Source organism: Melitaea cinxia, chromosome 12, assembly GCF_905220565.1.
Source record: "Melitaea cinxia chromosome 12, ilMelCinx1.1, whole genome shotgun sequence".
Classification (NCBI taxonomy): domain Eukaryota; kingdom Metazoa; phylum Arthropoda; class Insecta; order Lepidoptera; family Nymphalidae; genus Melitaea; species Melitaea cinxia.
Window position 1 is genome coordinate 8,118,523 of NC_059405.1, and position 13,580 is coordinate 8,132,102.

General features: G+C 32.9%; 1 protein-coding gene across 1 annotated transcript in view; it reads left to right on the forward strand.

Moving 5' to 3' along the window:
• Positions 1-13,580, forward strand: part of LOC123658554 (protein couch potato) — a 163,104-nt gene that overhangs the window by 55,325 nt on the left and 94,199 nt on the right. The window lies entirely within an intron of this gene.

Below are 13,580 nucleotides of genomic sequence, written 5' to 3' on the forward strand. Positions count from 1 at the left end.
TTTAGGCGCCGCCGACACGGTACATGCACCCTTATATCAAATCGGTCGTCAAACAGCAAAAGGTAACTGCTGTAAATTGTTGAGAAATTCCCTGGAGTGTTTATGGGCTCCATCATCAAACCTGGTCCTGCGACACAGATGATCACACAGCAGGTATTTGCTATAAATCGTTGAAAAGTTCCCTCGACTATCTTTCGTCTCCATCATCAGACTTTAATGGCACTTGTAACTCATATAGGTGCAAAGTTCTCATCAATAGAAACGAATTAAGTTCAAACAGCAGGTAATTGCTATAAGTCGTTGAAGAGTACCCTCGACTATCTTTCATCTCCATCATCAGACTGAAATGGCACTTATAACTCATATATATGCAAAGTTCTCATCAATAGAAACGAATTAAGTTCAAACAGCAGGTAATTGCTATAAGTCGTTGAAGAGTACCCTCGACTATCTTTCATCTCCATCATCAGACTGAAATGGCACTTATAACTCATATATATATGCAAAGTTCTCATCAATAGAAACGAATTAAGTTCAAACAGCAGGTAATTGCTATAAATCGTTAAAGAGTTCCCTCGACTAACTTTCGTCTCCATCATCAGACTGTAATGGCACTTATAACTCATACAGGTGCAAAGTTCTCATCAATAAAAACGAATTAAGTTCAAGAAGCAGGTAATTGCTATGAATTGTTGAAGAGTTCCCTCGACTATCTTTCTTCTCCATCATCAGATCGACTCCAGACCTTTATTAAATAGTAGTGCTTTATAGTACTTAATGAAAACATGATTAAATTTACTAGTCACCCTTACGATTTTTGAAAGTTTCCCTCGGTTTCTCTGGGATCCCATCATCAGATCCTGGTTTCCTTATCATGGTACCAAACTATGAATATCTCCTTTCCAACAAAAAAAGATTTATCAAAATCGGTTCATAAACGAAGAAGTTATCTCCGAACATACATAAAAAAAAAAAAAAATATATACGGTCGAATTGAGTAACCTCCTCCTTTTTTTGAAGTCGGTTAAAAACAAAAAATAAACTTCAGTTTTATAATATCAATACAGATATGGATAGCCCAGAATTCATAAATTGTGTTAATGGTTAGAGGATAAAGTATTTGTCCCTCTGTATTACTTATAATTATCTTTTTTTTTTTGTATTTTCTTGTATTGCAATGCGTATTATTTCATTGGTGGTGGTTTTAAAGCTCGATGTTAGATCGAATTTATGCTTTTGCATCTTCTTCTTACAAATTATTTACTGAATATATTTTTATGAAGTGTACGATTATATATAAAGTTTGGATTATTTATTTTATGTAGCTGAACACTCGTTTTGATCTGAACACATTTTGACGACGACGCGATCACGGCGAGTTTTATGATATAAGTTATAAAATTATGTCGCGCTGCAACTATATTTTTAAATATATACTGTACGGCGACATAAATGTTCGTATGCGAGACGTGACTATTTTTAATTTCTTATATTTTTGAAAGCAGGCTCAAAATAAGATTCATGGATTCAGCAGATTCAACAAAAAATAAAATTATGTCGACTTTTATCAATAAAATTTTATTATGTTGTAAATTCTTGTGAGTTCTGTTTGTGGATTGTTTTCCTTCATTTTGCTCTTTTTAACATTTTAAAAGTTATCTATTCATTTTGTATAGCAATAATAAATCAATGCGCGGTATAGGAAATTTTAAAACAATATATACTATAAATATTGTTATTTAATTTTATAAAAGTTTGCAACGAAATTTTAGCGTGGTCAGTTACTACTACTTACTTACTACAGATGTCCAATAATATTCAGGTGTGAAAGAAGAAATTCGTCTAATTAATATCCATTTTAAAATGAAAATATTCGTATATAAAAAATTTTAAAACATTATAAAACTATCTGATTTACACAGTATATGTTATTTTAAACGATGTTATAAAGCACCTGGTTATTAGATTTTATGCTTTTCAATTCTTTCGAACACTAAAGGTATTGTGAGATAATAACTTGAATATAATTATTCTATCTCTGCTTCTAAAATTTTGTCAAAGGAGCCACTAATAAGTCAGCGTTGGTATGTCAGCTTGACTACCTACCAGGTAATAGTTTCTGAAGATGTAAATTGCTTTCAGGGTTATTGGCGTTCCATACATTAAGATCATATTGCGAATCATACAACTTGAGATATTATATACCTCGTGTCGTAATTGGCTCACTCATCCGTCACACTGGAACAGAACAGCACAAAGCATTTATGCCTGACGGTGGAATATCAAGTTAGTAGTAACTTAGCACTCCAAAGACGCGCCCCTAGTAATTTTTTGAAATTAATTAATTACTTTATATAATAATTTGAATTATTCATAGAATATCAATGTTTGTGTAAATTGCAATAGAGAACACTTTCTATAAAGCCTACAAATGTGGCGCTTACCGCTAATAAACATTGTTAGAGTGCAGTTTTATAGGTGTTAAATGATTTATTTACGTACAAATATTATGTTCCATTAACAGCATTTTATTACCCCCAATATTAGTTAACATGAATTGTTTCCAATAAAACACTGTAATTAGTTTGATTACAATGCAAGTAGACTAATCTATATATTAATAATACGTGAAGCAAAAACTTTCTACCCCTTTTACGAAAATTGCGCGGACGGAGGAGTATGAAATTTCTCACACATAGAAAGAGTGCAGAATGCTAATATATTTTTTAAATTGCGCATAAAAAAATACATTAAATAGAAAAAAAAAATACACACACTACCATATATTTGACACACACGCATGTATAGGTAGGTACTCTTTTGTATATTATTATAGAAGTTATAGTCTTTGACAACAGAACCTTAATAATATTCAAACTCATAATTTAAATTAATTATGGTTGAATTTTGACCACTGGGCAACCACTAGTTGTTACATATAGAAACACAATTTCATAATGAATGAACTAGTTTGGGTTAATTGCTAGTAAAACGTAATTAAGCATTTCAAAATATAAGTATTGTTTTGAAAAGGTGTAACAATTTTATTGTTATCTATATTTAACCGACTTCCAAAAAAGGAGGAGGTTCTCGATTCGACTGTATTTTTTTTGTGTATGTTACTTCAGAACTTTTGACTGGGTGGACCGATTTCGACAATTTTTTTTAATCGAAAAGTGGTGCATGTTATTTGGTCCCATTTAAATTTATTTGAGATCTAACAACTACTTTTCGAGTTATATCTAAAAATGCGTTTTTACCTGGCTATTTTTTCGTCGATGTACGTTATATTATTCCGCATAACTTTTTACTAGGTGTACCGATTTTGATGATTTTTAATTCAATTAAAGCTGATTTTTATCATGTGGTCACATTTAAATTTCATCGAGATCTGATTACAACTTTTGGAGTAATCTTTGATAACGCGTACTTACTTGACTATTTTTTCGTCTGCCTACGTTATATTATACTTGTCGATGTAATTGAAGTCGGTTTTTTTTTCGTTTACGAGCAAACACAATTATTATATTATTATACCATTTGCTTAAATTAAAAAAAAAAGTTTGGTCGCTACTCTATAAATAGTGTTGCCATATCAAAATTAAATAATTGTGTTATTAAAGCCTACACATAGTATAAGATATTTCTGTTCCGAAAACGTATCTTATGCTCACTCGTATGACGATACTAAGAGTATTCTTGAATTGTACGTATGATTGTACGTATGTATTCACTCGTTCGCAGGCGTTGTTGTTTGTAAACGCTGCTCTGCAATCCCGTTAGTGATGTGCCGTGATAACTACATTAAAATATCGATTTTTTTTTTGCTTAAATAACTAGTCATTAGTACTTTTTTCTAAAGAAATTTGAAAATAAACAAATACATTAATGTTGTATGCGAAATATTTTTTGGATGAACAATAAGTAATTACGTTGAAAGAGTTCGCGTGAGAAACTTTAGTTATCAGCTATCACGACAGGTTGCCGAGGAGGTAATTGCTAATCATCGCAACTATAATCACGAACGCCCTACATTTTTAACCATAAAATGTATTCCATCATATTTTATTAAAAACAGTATAATTATTAGATGTCAAATTTAATGTTTTGTTAAATTAAATTAATTTTCAGTGCAGTCTATTTTGAAACTTTTTATTTACCTGTCGACATTTTGTTTTTGTTTTTTATTTACTTCACTAGCTGGCTACTTTTTCCCACAGCATGTCCCTAATGAGCTACGTTATGTTGAGTAACAGAGGAACAATAGGATGGTACTTTGAAAAGATAATATTTTTTTTAAACGAAATAAAACCTTTATATATAATAAGATAAAGGCGATAACGCTACACTATATTCAAAGCTAATATTTTACTTTTTCCTGATCTATGTAGTTGCTCGCTTTTAATATCCGCTTTGCATATGATAAAACAAATATATAACGTTGACACTCCATGCCAAGACGTTTTCACGTTTTCTTTCCTTATAGAGCTGTCACTGAACGTAAACAACCAAATACATCTCAGCCGTGAGCTTTAAAAGTGTATCTCTTCCTTATATTTAAAACTGAGTTTGCTTTTAGTATCTTGAATGGGAACCGGAAAAGCGTCCACGGCAAATATTTTCATTGCGAAATAAAGCAAAACGTTGCGTCCTTTGTTTGTTCGGTGCGCGTTGTGTGTTCCTTATACTCTAACGCCTGAACTAGTGTTGCGGTGCATCGACCTGTGCACTGTTACATAGTGCTTATTGTCATTGTCAATTATAAGATTAGAGGTCTCCGCCTCACAAATATATCAAGTTGTATAGTTGTATGATACATTAATTCTCTTGTTAATAATATGACGATTGTGATACATGATTGATAGAGTGGTCAATTATTTTTGAAGTAAAACTTCTTTACGCACGATTGACTTGGGAAGTAAGCTAATGAATGCGTGACGAGAGCGTTACGAAAAGTGTGATCGGACGAGGCGAACGGAAGTTGAGAGGGTGATATGTTAGTGAAGATAGAAAGAGAGAGTTACGTTTCGTAAGTTTTACTTCAGTCGTGTGATCTAAAGCACACTCGTTTTTTTTTTTTACCTGTCGTAAGGTTTCGTTTACTTTGTTGATTCACATTTTTCATTACTACTCACCTATAATGGTATGGTAACGTGAAGTTAAAAAGCGTGTACATTTAGTAAATTTAAAATCGAAATTAAAATATTTTTCATATTGGCCTAGTGAGTTTTAACATCAAAGAAATATACGTTTAAATCATCGTATGTCATACTTAATCTGTTAGTTTACCGTCAGTCTGATATAAATTACTAACTTAACTTACATCAACTAAAAACAAAATAACTGCGAGACTTAAGTCTAAATCAATGTATTTTATTAGAGAAAATCCCATTGAAAGCTGTTTAAGATAAGCCCGCATATACAAATTGATACGCCCGAGGCACTTGGTTTGATGCTATATAATGATAGAATTGCTTTTAATGCAGCTGTAGTTTGGCTCAATTAATAAAATATTCATGCTCAGCTTTACGGTGAATAGTACTTTACAATTTATCAAAGATCATCAAGTATTTTAAGTGTTCGGAGTAAATAAATGGATAAATAAATTATTTTTATAAAAAGAGAGAATTCTATATAATATGATAAACGGCCATGAGTCAAACTTAAACGTTCATTGTCGTACTGTTCTAGTAGTGAACACAGTTTACCACAAAATATGAGTTAACGAGGTTGCCTGATGTTCGTTTTGTGATATTTTATCTTTATCTTATTTATGAATCAATAATTAAAAAATATTTTACTATGATTATATACAATATCAGTATTATTCTAATGTAAATAACATTTATTTATTTGTGTATTATAAGGAAACTACAGTATGAACATTTATTAGGTACATAGTACAAAATGTTAACTTTTGTGTTAGAACATAGAGTGCACCCGATAAAAGTTAACGAATTCATTCAAATTAACATAGGAGAGAAAAAACGATAGGAAAATTAATGTGAAATAATATTTCCTAAGATTATATCAGAATATTATCAGATTTAAAAACAGTGTCTTTTCTCATTAAAATTGCTCGCGATCTTTTGACAATGTATTTAACTTACTTGTCATAGGCGACGTCGCGATCTCGCCTTATGTCTTCGTTGTTTCCAAGCGAGCATTGACTTAAGAAGTTGCGCAAGTGAATGATGTGTCAGTCGGTTTTTGAAGCACGACTTCTAAACTAGTTACGTCGTGTAGTAATTTTGTTTTGTTCGTGATTCGAGATCATCGTCGCACGCCGTGGGCATCTAGTAAAAAATGTGAATGGTTATTTATACAATACTTTACACGAAATACGAAAATATTTCAAAGTAACAACAGACTTTAAGCATAAAGATTATTATTTTTAAAAAAATGTTCACGATTAATTATTTGAACCGAAAATAAGCTGCATATTCATATGCAGTGTTTTACCATGTGGTGTAAATTATTAACGTTCGCACGCTTTGTGTGAACATCGTCAGGAAGTAAACATTCTTTTGAATTTGGATCGTTTCATTTTTTCTTTGTTACACACATGCAGTGATAAATAGCGATACGTCGTTGCTTGAAAAAAAGAGAAATGTCAAAACTGATGTTGAAATTCGTTTGTAGAAGTATAATTTAATAGTCAAAAGATGTATCACTCAAGTAGTGGTCGGCGCACAAGCTGAGCAATTACTTGAAGCGTCGATCTCGTCACGAAAATCTCTTAGAATATAACGGTCCACACGGGTCTCGGCCAGTGTCAGCATTGCTCGTAGTAAAGTCATTTGCTCTAATGGTCTCTTCGCCGCAACCAGTCTCTTTATACATGATCGTGCACTCGAATATGGTTCTTATTCTGTAAATATAAAGCTCAGCGTTACTTGCAATTATTACTCGTTTAGTTAAAATTATATTAGTAAGCGTCGGAAATGGTAAGTAAGGAAAAAAATATTTAATTAATTTTTTGAAGCCTAAATATTTTGAATGTCGCTGCCGTTAATGGAAGTAAGACGATTTTTTTTTTCTATAATTGGTATTATAAATTGATTTCATGTCTTACGGACGAAATTTATATATCACTAAATATATTATCACTTCATTCACTTCAGCCTACCGCAGTCCACTGCTGGACATAGGCCTCCACAAGTTCGCGCCAAAATTGGTGTGAATTCATGTGTGTTGCCCATAGTCACCACGCTGGGCAGGCAGGTTGGTGACTGCAAAACTGGCTTTGTCGCACCAAAGACAAAGCTGCCCGTCTTCGGCCTGTATATTTCAAAGCTAGCAGTTGGATGGTTATCCCGCCATCGGGAGGCTTTTTAAGTTCCGAGGTGGTAGTGGAACTGTGTTATCCCTTAGTCGCCTCTTACGACACCCACGGGAAGAGAGGGGGTGGCTATATTCTTTACTGCCGTAACCACACAGCATATATATTATATATACATTTATCTTTTCATATTTTACAAACGACGGCGCTATATATACATATAGCGTAGCGAATAGTAGACGAAGCGATCCTTAGATCCTTAGATCGCTTCGAGTACGATTCTGACCACGTAATATTTAACACTTCATCTGTTTTAGGATCGAGCTAAATCACTGAAAAAACATTTTCTTGTATATACATTGTCTACCAAGTGAGGTTCGATAAATACAGCCCCGTAAAAGAAGAAAAAACAGATGGACAGATAGATGGACGGAAAATAGAGTACTAATAGTAGGGTTTCTTCGTTGGTGCAATTTGGGCACTTAAAAGAAAAAAGAGACAAAGTTAACCTCATTTTGGCAATTTTCTTCACAATTTATTTACATTATGTATCTTTATACTTGTCATATTTTTCGCACCGCTGGTCTTTAGAAAATTCCTGGCTTGACAAGACATTTGGTGGGATGGTCTTGAAATCATTTCGTATGAAAGTTTCGCGTTCTAGATAAGTCTCTGATTAAATTCGGCTAACGATAGTGACTTGCCGTTTTATTGTTCCTCGGGTTGTTAATGACTGATGACTTTCTCGCTGTCTTTGTTTTGCGTTGACACTGACGTGAAAATGTAATCATGGCCTGTAGCTGTTTGTGAAGGCTTAAAGCAATAAATAATGAAACGCTCATTGAGAAAAGTGGCGCCGAAATAACGATAGACGAGCGCGGGAGATGGGGATTTTATTAGACTTTACCGTTAAATTTTATTGAAAGTGTAAGGCAATACTTTATTGTCATTTATAAATAGAAATCCTTAAGCGATGCTTAAAATTCCGTCACTTTTGTCTTTAAATTTCGTTTGAATTCAATCTGTATCAACCCACTGCTGCGTATAGACCTCTTTCTCCACGTAGGAGAAAGATTGAAGCTTAATCCACCACGCTGCTCGACTGCGGGTTTCAAATTTCGTTTAGAAAAAACGTATATCGTTTCTATTAAAATATTGCTAGACGGCAAACATAATGTCTATGTTTAAATAATCTATGCAAATACTTTGGTGCTATTACGTGAATGTAAACAAAGGCGTTTAGTTCCGTAGAGCATGGCGACATTAGCGTTCAAGCGCGCGTCTCCACTCGCTCCACTCCTGCCTATGCGCAACGGTCACGGTGTACGTCACTTTATTCACGCTCCGAGGAACGCGAGCGCATGCACCTATGTACTGCTGCCAAAGAATGTTATATAAAAACTAAATTACGAAACATAGTCATGAATGATACGAGTGAAATATAATACACAGAGGAGAAAGCGTAATACTATTAACGATAAAACGAAACAAATATATTCAGTGTTCGTAAATTTAAAACACGAAAATCGTAATCTCATATTTTGCAACAGATTTTTCCTTTTAATATTTTAAGATTGTTTCATTTATACGGCTCTTTAATAACAGTGTTAAGTGAACACTTTGAAGATCCCTTTGATATCTATAGAAAAGCCTGCTTTTGATTTATTATTCAACGACGAAACATTCAATTTCTATTCTCAGAAGCTTTGTTTTTATGATTACAGCGAGCCGGCGTCATTTCATTCAACTACTGTCGTTGTAAAACTTTCATAATTTATGATGAAAGAATCCGTTCACTGCATTGCTATTTATTTTAGAATTTGCCGTTCCAAATTTTTGACTTACTTTCGCGATTTATAAAAAGCTTGCGAAACGGTTATTGTCTCGGTCTAGAGTCGAAGATAAGTCGATGCAGTAACGGGATATTTCAGTGACAAAAAATATATATCAATTAACTTTTTTCAGTTCCAAGTTCAAACGAGTATCCAATTGCTCGAAGCATTCGAGCATTCGCTCCAGAGAACGTCTTTAGTCGTGCGATTTGCTCCCGTTACGAGAGATCGATTTGTTTTGCTCGTTTTATACCGATTTAAATTGTATCGACGCTGCAGGCGATTAAGGCTTCCGCGCTCGTAGTTGGGGCAGTGAAAGAAGGAAATTAGTCGTGCGACAAATCAACAATTAATCTTATAGCAGACTGTTCAATATTCTCGGGGTTCTATTTATATGTTTAATAATATCGCGGAAGGGAAGGAAATTAAAACGTTTACTCTTTTACGAAGTTATAATATTAAAAAGGTTGTTTTACGTTAACTGTTTCTATTTTAAATCTATATTAATACGTAATTTATAATCACATATTTCGTAATGTTAGACTCGTTTAGTTTTAAATAATGGTGTCAATAACCAGAGTTATTAAATGAGCATTAAAATGTTACTTGTTTCACCTTTAGTTGATAATTGAATAATTAAATAGTTACAAAACATTTTGTATACATTTTTAAATACAATTATTTTTATCGAAATAAGTTTGTAAACAATTAATATTTAGTTTAGTTCGCTCAGTTGTTGCATTACAATATTTGTGTCAATATTAATTACGTTTTATTTATTTCTCAGAAAATGGAAGGTAAACATTGAACAAGGTACTTAGTAGTTTTATTGAATATTGTTAAAATTTGATACTTGTCAAATTGTTGGATAGTTATGGGTTTGGTTGGTTAAACGGTTAAAGTCTATGTGTCGATTTAAGTGATAAAGTTTCTGTTTTTTGCTGTTCCACTATCAAAACCCCGCATTACCTCTCAGATACTTATTACTATTCTCAACTTGTGAAATCATTCATGTAATTTACTAGTTGTGGGTAAAATATTATAAAAGGCCTTTCTTTAAACGATTTATCTGTGAAATAAAATTATATATGATTATATTTAGTTTCGATCACATTTATAGTTTCTCAATAAATGGGTTAACTCGTAAAAATCTTGACAGTAATGTCCTTAAAAAAAAAAACTAAAAAAACCATAGTTTTTATGTTAGCAACTAATAATAAATTATAATTAATTACGTGCTCTATTATTTTGTAGTATCAAAAGTGTCGTCTTAGCGCTCGCCCGCGAACAATGTAGTTTACAGTTTGTGACGCAGATGTTTTAAAAGAATCAACAGTTAACAAGATCGTAAAAAAGGTCGGATGTAAACAGCTACCGTTGAAATTTTACAGTCACTGTTTCCCTCGCTTTTTGTTTCGTACAATTAGTCTACGAATGTGTTCCTAACTTCGGTGTTAGGTAACGTCATTACTGAAATATTGAAGACCGTAAATTTGAATGTGGTGATTACTTAGGCCGTTTGTTCGAATACTATTAAGACTTAATATTCGAAGATTTTAAAACATTTCCATCTTAATACAAAATAACTAATAATACTTGTATGTATTTAAATACTAATACGTATGATTTGTATTGTCTTTATGATTGCTGCTCATAGTCCTAACTTGTAGCCGTATTGCTGTTTTTTTCTAAACCTCTCATTTCTCTGGCATTTCAAATAATTTTTAAAACCGAAGCTATCGACATAGTGAATTAACTGTTATATTATTTATGTTATTATACAGATACTTAAATATTCTAATATTAATTAATGAATGAATTAAGCACCCACGAAAAATAATAATCATGTTAAAAACAAATATACTTCCATTAAACACATCTTGAACTGTACAAAGTAATATTATATACGAAATGATTCGTCACGATATATAGTAAAATACCAAGGCAAGATAATTTGATGTTATTACTCCACAAATGAAAAGATACAATAATGTATGTAATATGTATGTATATTTGAGAAATTCCTAGCTCAATTGCACTCGACAAAGTTTAAATCTGTCACTTAGTAGCAATAATTGTTGCCACTTTATGACAAGGGCCAATCTAGACGATTGATTTACAATAAAACGAGTAGACCGACTCAACTAATGAATCTATATTATTATAGACACATAGCACAAGTGGTAATTTGTTGATACGAGCGGGAATGCAGCCAATTGGTTCTTATCAAAGGTGTTTTATACATAGATTCGTTAACGTCACTTTATATAAATCCCTAAATATTAAATTAGTAACATATTGCACCGAGCACTGCATCCAAGACAAATAGACACCAAGGTTGAGCACTGCGATTGGAGTACGCTTTGATCTGGTTTATTTGTTCTATGCATCGACCCATCTTAAACAATCCTACAATTTGTCTATCTGACGGCCCACTCGCGAGAAATAATGTGACCTTTTACTAACAATGTTTATTTTTATTTTACAGGTAAGATGGCGCATATGCATATCTTTGGTAAAGTTTTTTTAATGTCTTTATTATTTAATCTATGAAACGATAAAGCGAAATACTGTCGGCAAAATTACTGTTTGAAGTAGGTACTTCATATTTTTTTACTGTGACCGTTAATATTTCTTTTTGTTAAAAAAAAAGAAATAGAATGGTGCTTTCTAAGTGAAATAATAAAAATTTGTTCCAAAACAACATGCAAATTGAATGTTTCCAACAAGGTGACAGAGTTGACCGAAATTTCGTCTAATTTCTTCCACGGTTTGACATTTTCTTACATCGATTTTCCTTCCACTGTACCGCTGCAAGCCTTGTATCATTTTTATATTGTTCCCCGGGGACTTTGTAACGACGAACGTTCGTTTGCCGACGGCACTCAGTTATGTATTTTTTATTAGGCTTTCGTAACTCTCTTAGAAGTTATCTAGGTATGGTCGTATAATCGCCATCTTTTTTTCGTTCTCCATCGCTAGAGACCTTATTAAAGGCAGAGCTGAAAATTTTATGTACATAGAATTATAATGCGCGTAAAGTTAAAGCGCTTCGTGGTGTTTTATGCTCTAAGCAGGAATTTATTCGAGTATGTACCAGTAGATTTTTTTGCTTTATAACAATGACCGTTTATCGAAGTAATGAGAACGATTGTTCATTTCCTTCGTTAATAGTTACGTGGGTGAGATATGAAAGTCAACGTAGTGAGTTAGATGGACGTGCTCAACCACAACGGCTAGGGGCCGTGCCTTACCGGCGGTCATCGGATATCTAACATATTGTGGACGGAAGTTGCATAGTATACGGTTTCACTTACAGCAAATGTCGAACGCGGTCTCGATTTCACCGAGGATTGAATTGCACCGGGTCGGTTTTGTAAGCTAACTGATTGAGTTTCTGATTGAAATCCTCATGTATCGTAGGTTTGCAACTGACTCCGACAATGCACCTCGTATTCCAACGCAGATTACGTAAAAATAACGCTTCAATTTTTTAGCACTTTTCGTACAAAACATTAATGCTAGAACGCGTTGCATAACGAAAAATACTCGTAATAAACCGAAAAAGCCACAAGAGAATCGTTCATCTTAAGACAGTGTACTCGTACATTTTCTCAACCATTAAACAACGCAAGGCGTAATAGTTTGTGCTCGGATCGAGTTATGTTATGCAATTAAATAGGTAACGTATAATCGTGGTTTACCGACAACTAAGCGTCATTGATTGTTTTTAAGATTAACTGGGAACTAGATCAGCGGTTTCAACGAAGTTCACACGACATTGAATAAAATTACTGTTATTCGAGGTCCCTGTGCTAACGCCTACGATCATAATAACAATCTGTGAATTTAGTATAAAAATTGTTTCGGTTTTCAATTTAAATACGTAATTAAAAAAAAATAAGTATTTATGTGTATACCATAAATATTGAATAGGTATTTTATATGTAGCTTGAGAGATATAAATACATTATGTATGTTAAGAAACTTAATGCTTGTGTTACAGGTAACAACCGACTGTTATAGCTAAATAAAATCTTTTAAATAAAAATAGAAATAATACATAAACATAGTACACCCAGACTGAGGCGGGAATCGAACCAACAACCCGCGGAACAGAAATCAGGTCCACTAAAAACTGCGCCAACGGGCTAGACAATTTTACATTTTGAACGCTAAGAGCGTTAGATTTCGGTATCATATGGGTAAATTCAAGACTAATCAATGTAATATAAAAAAAAACATCTAAATTAGATAACCCCCAACAAAGTTACGAATAAACTAAATAAAATTATCATGGCTATGGATTACAAGAAAACGGTGGAATATGTAATGGTTTATTTTGTAGAAAACCAACCTTTGATTACTGTCTTACCCGTAGAGTTTTTTTTTTTTCGGTTAAACGGGTTTCATATTTTTTTCTATTAAAAACCTTTTAATATGTAAAACCTCTCTGAAACATTCGA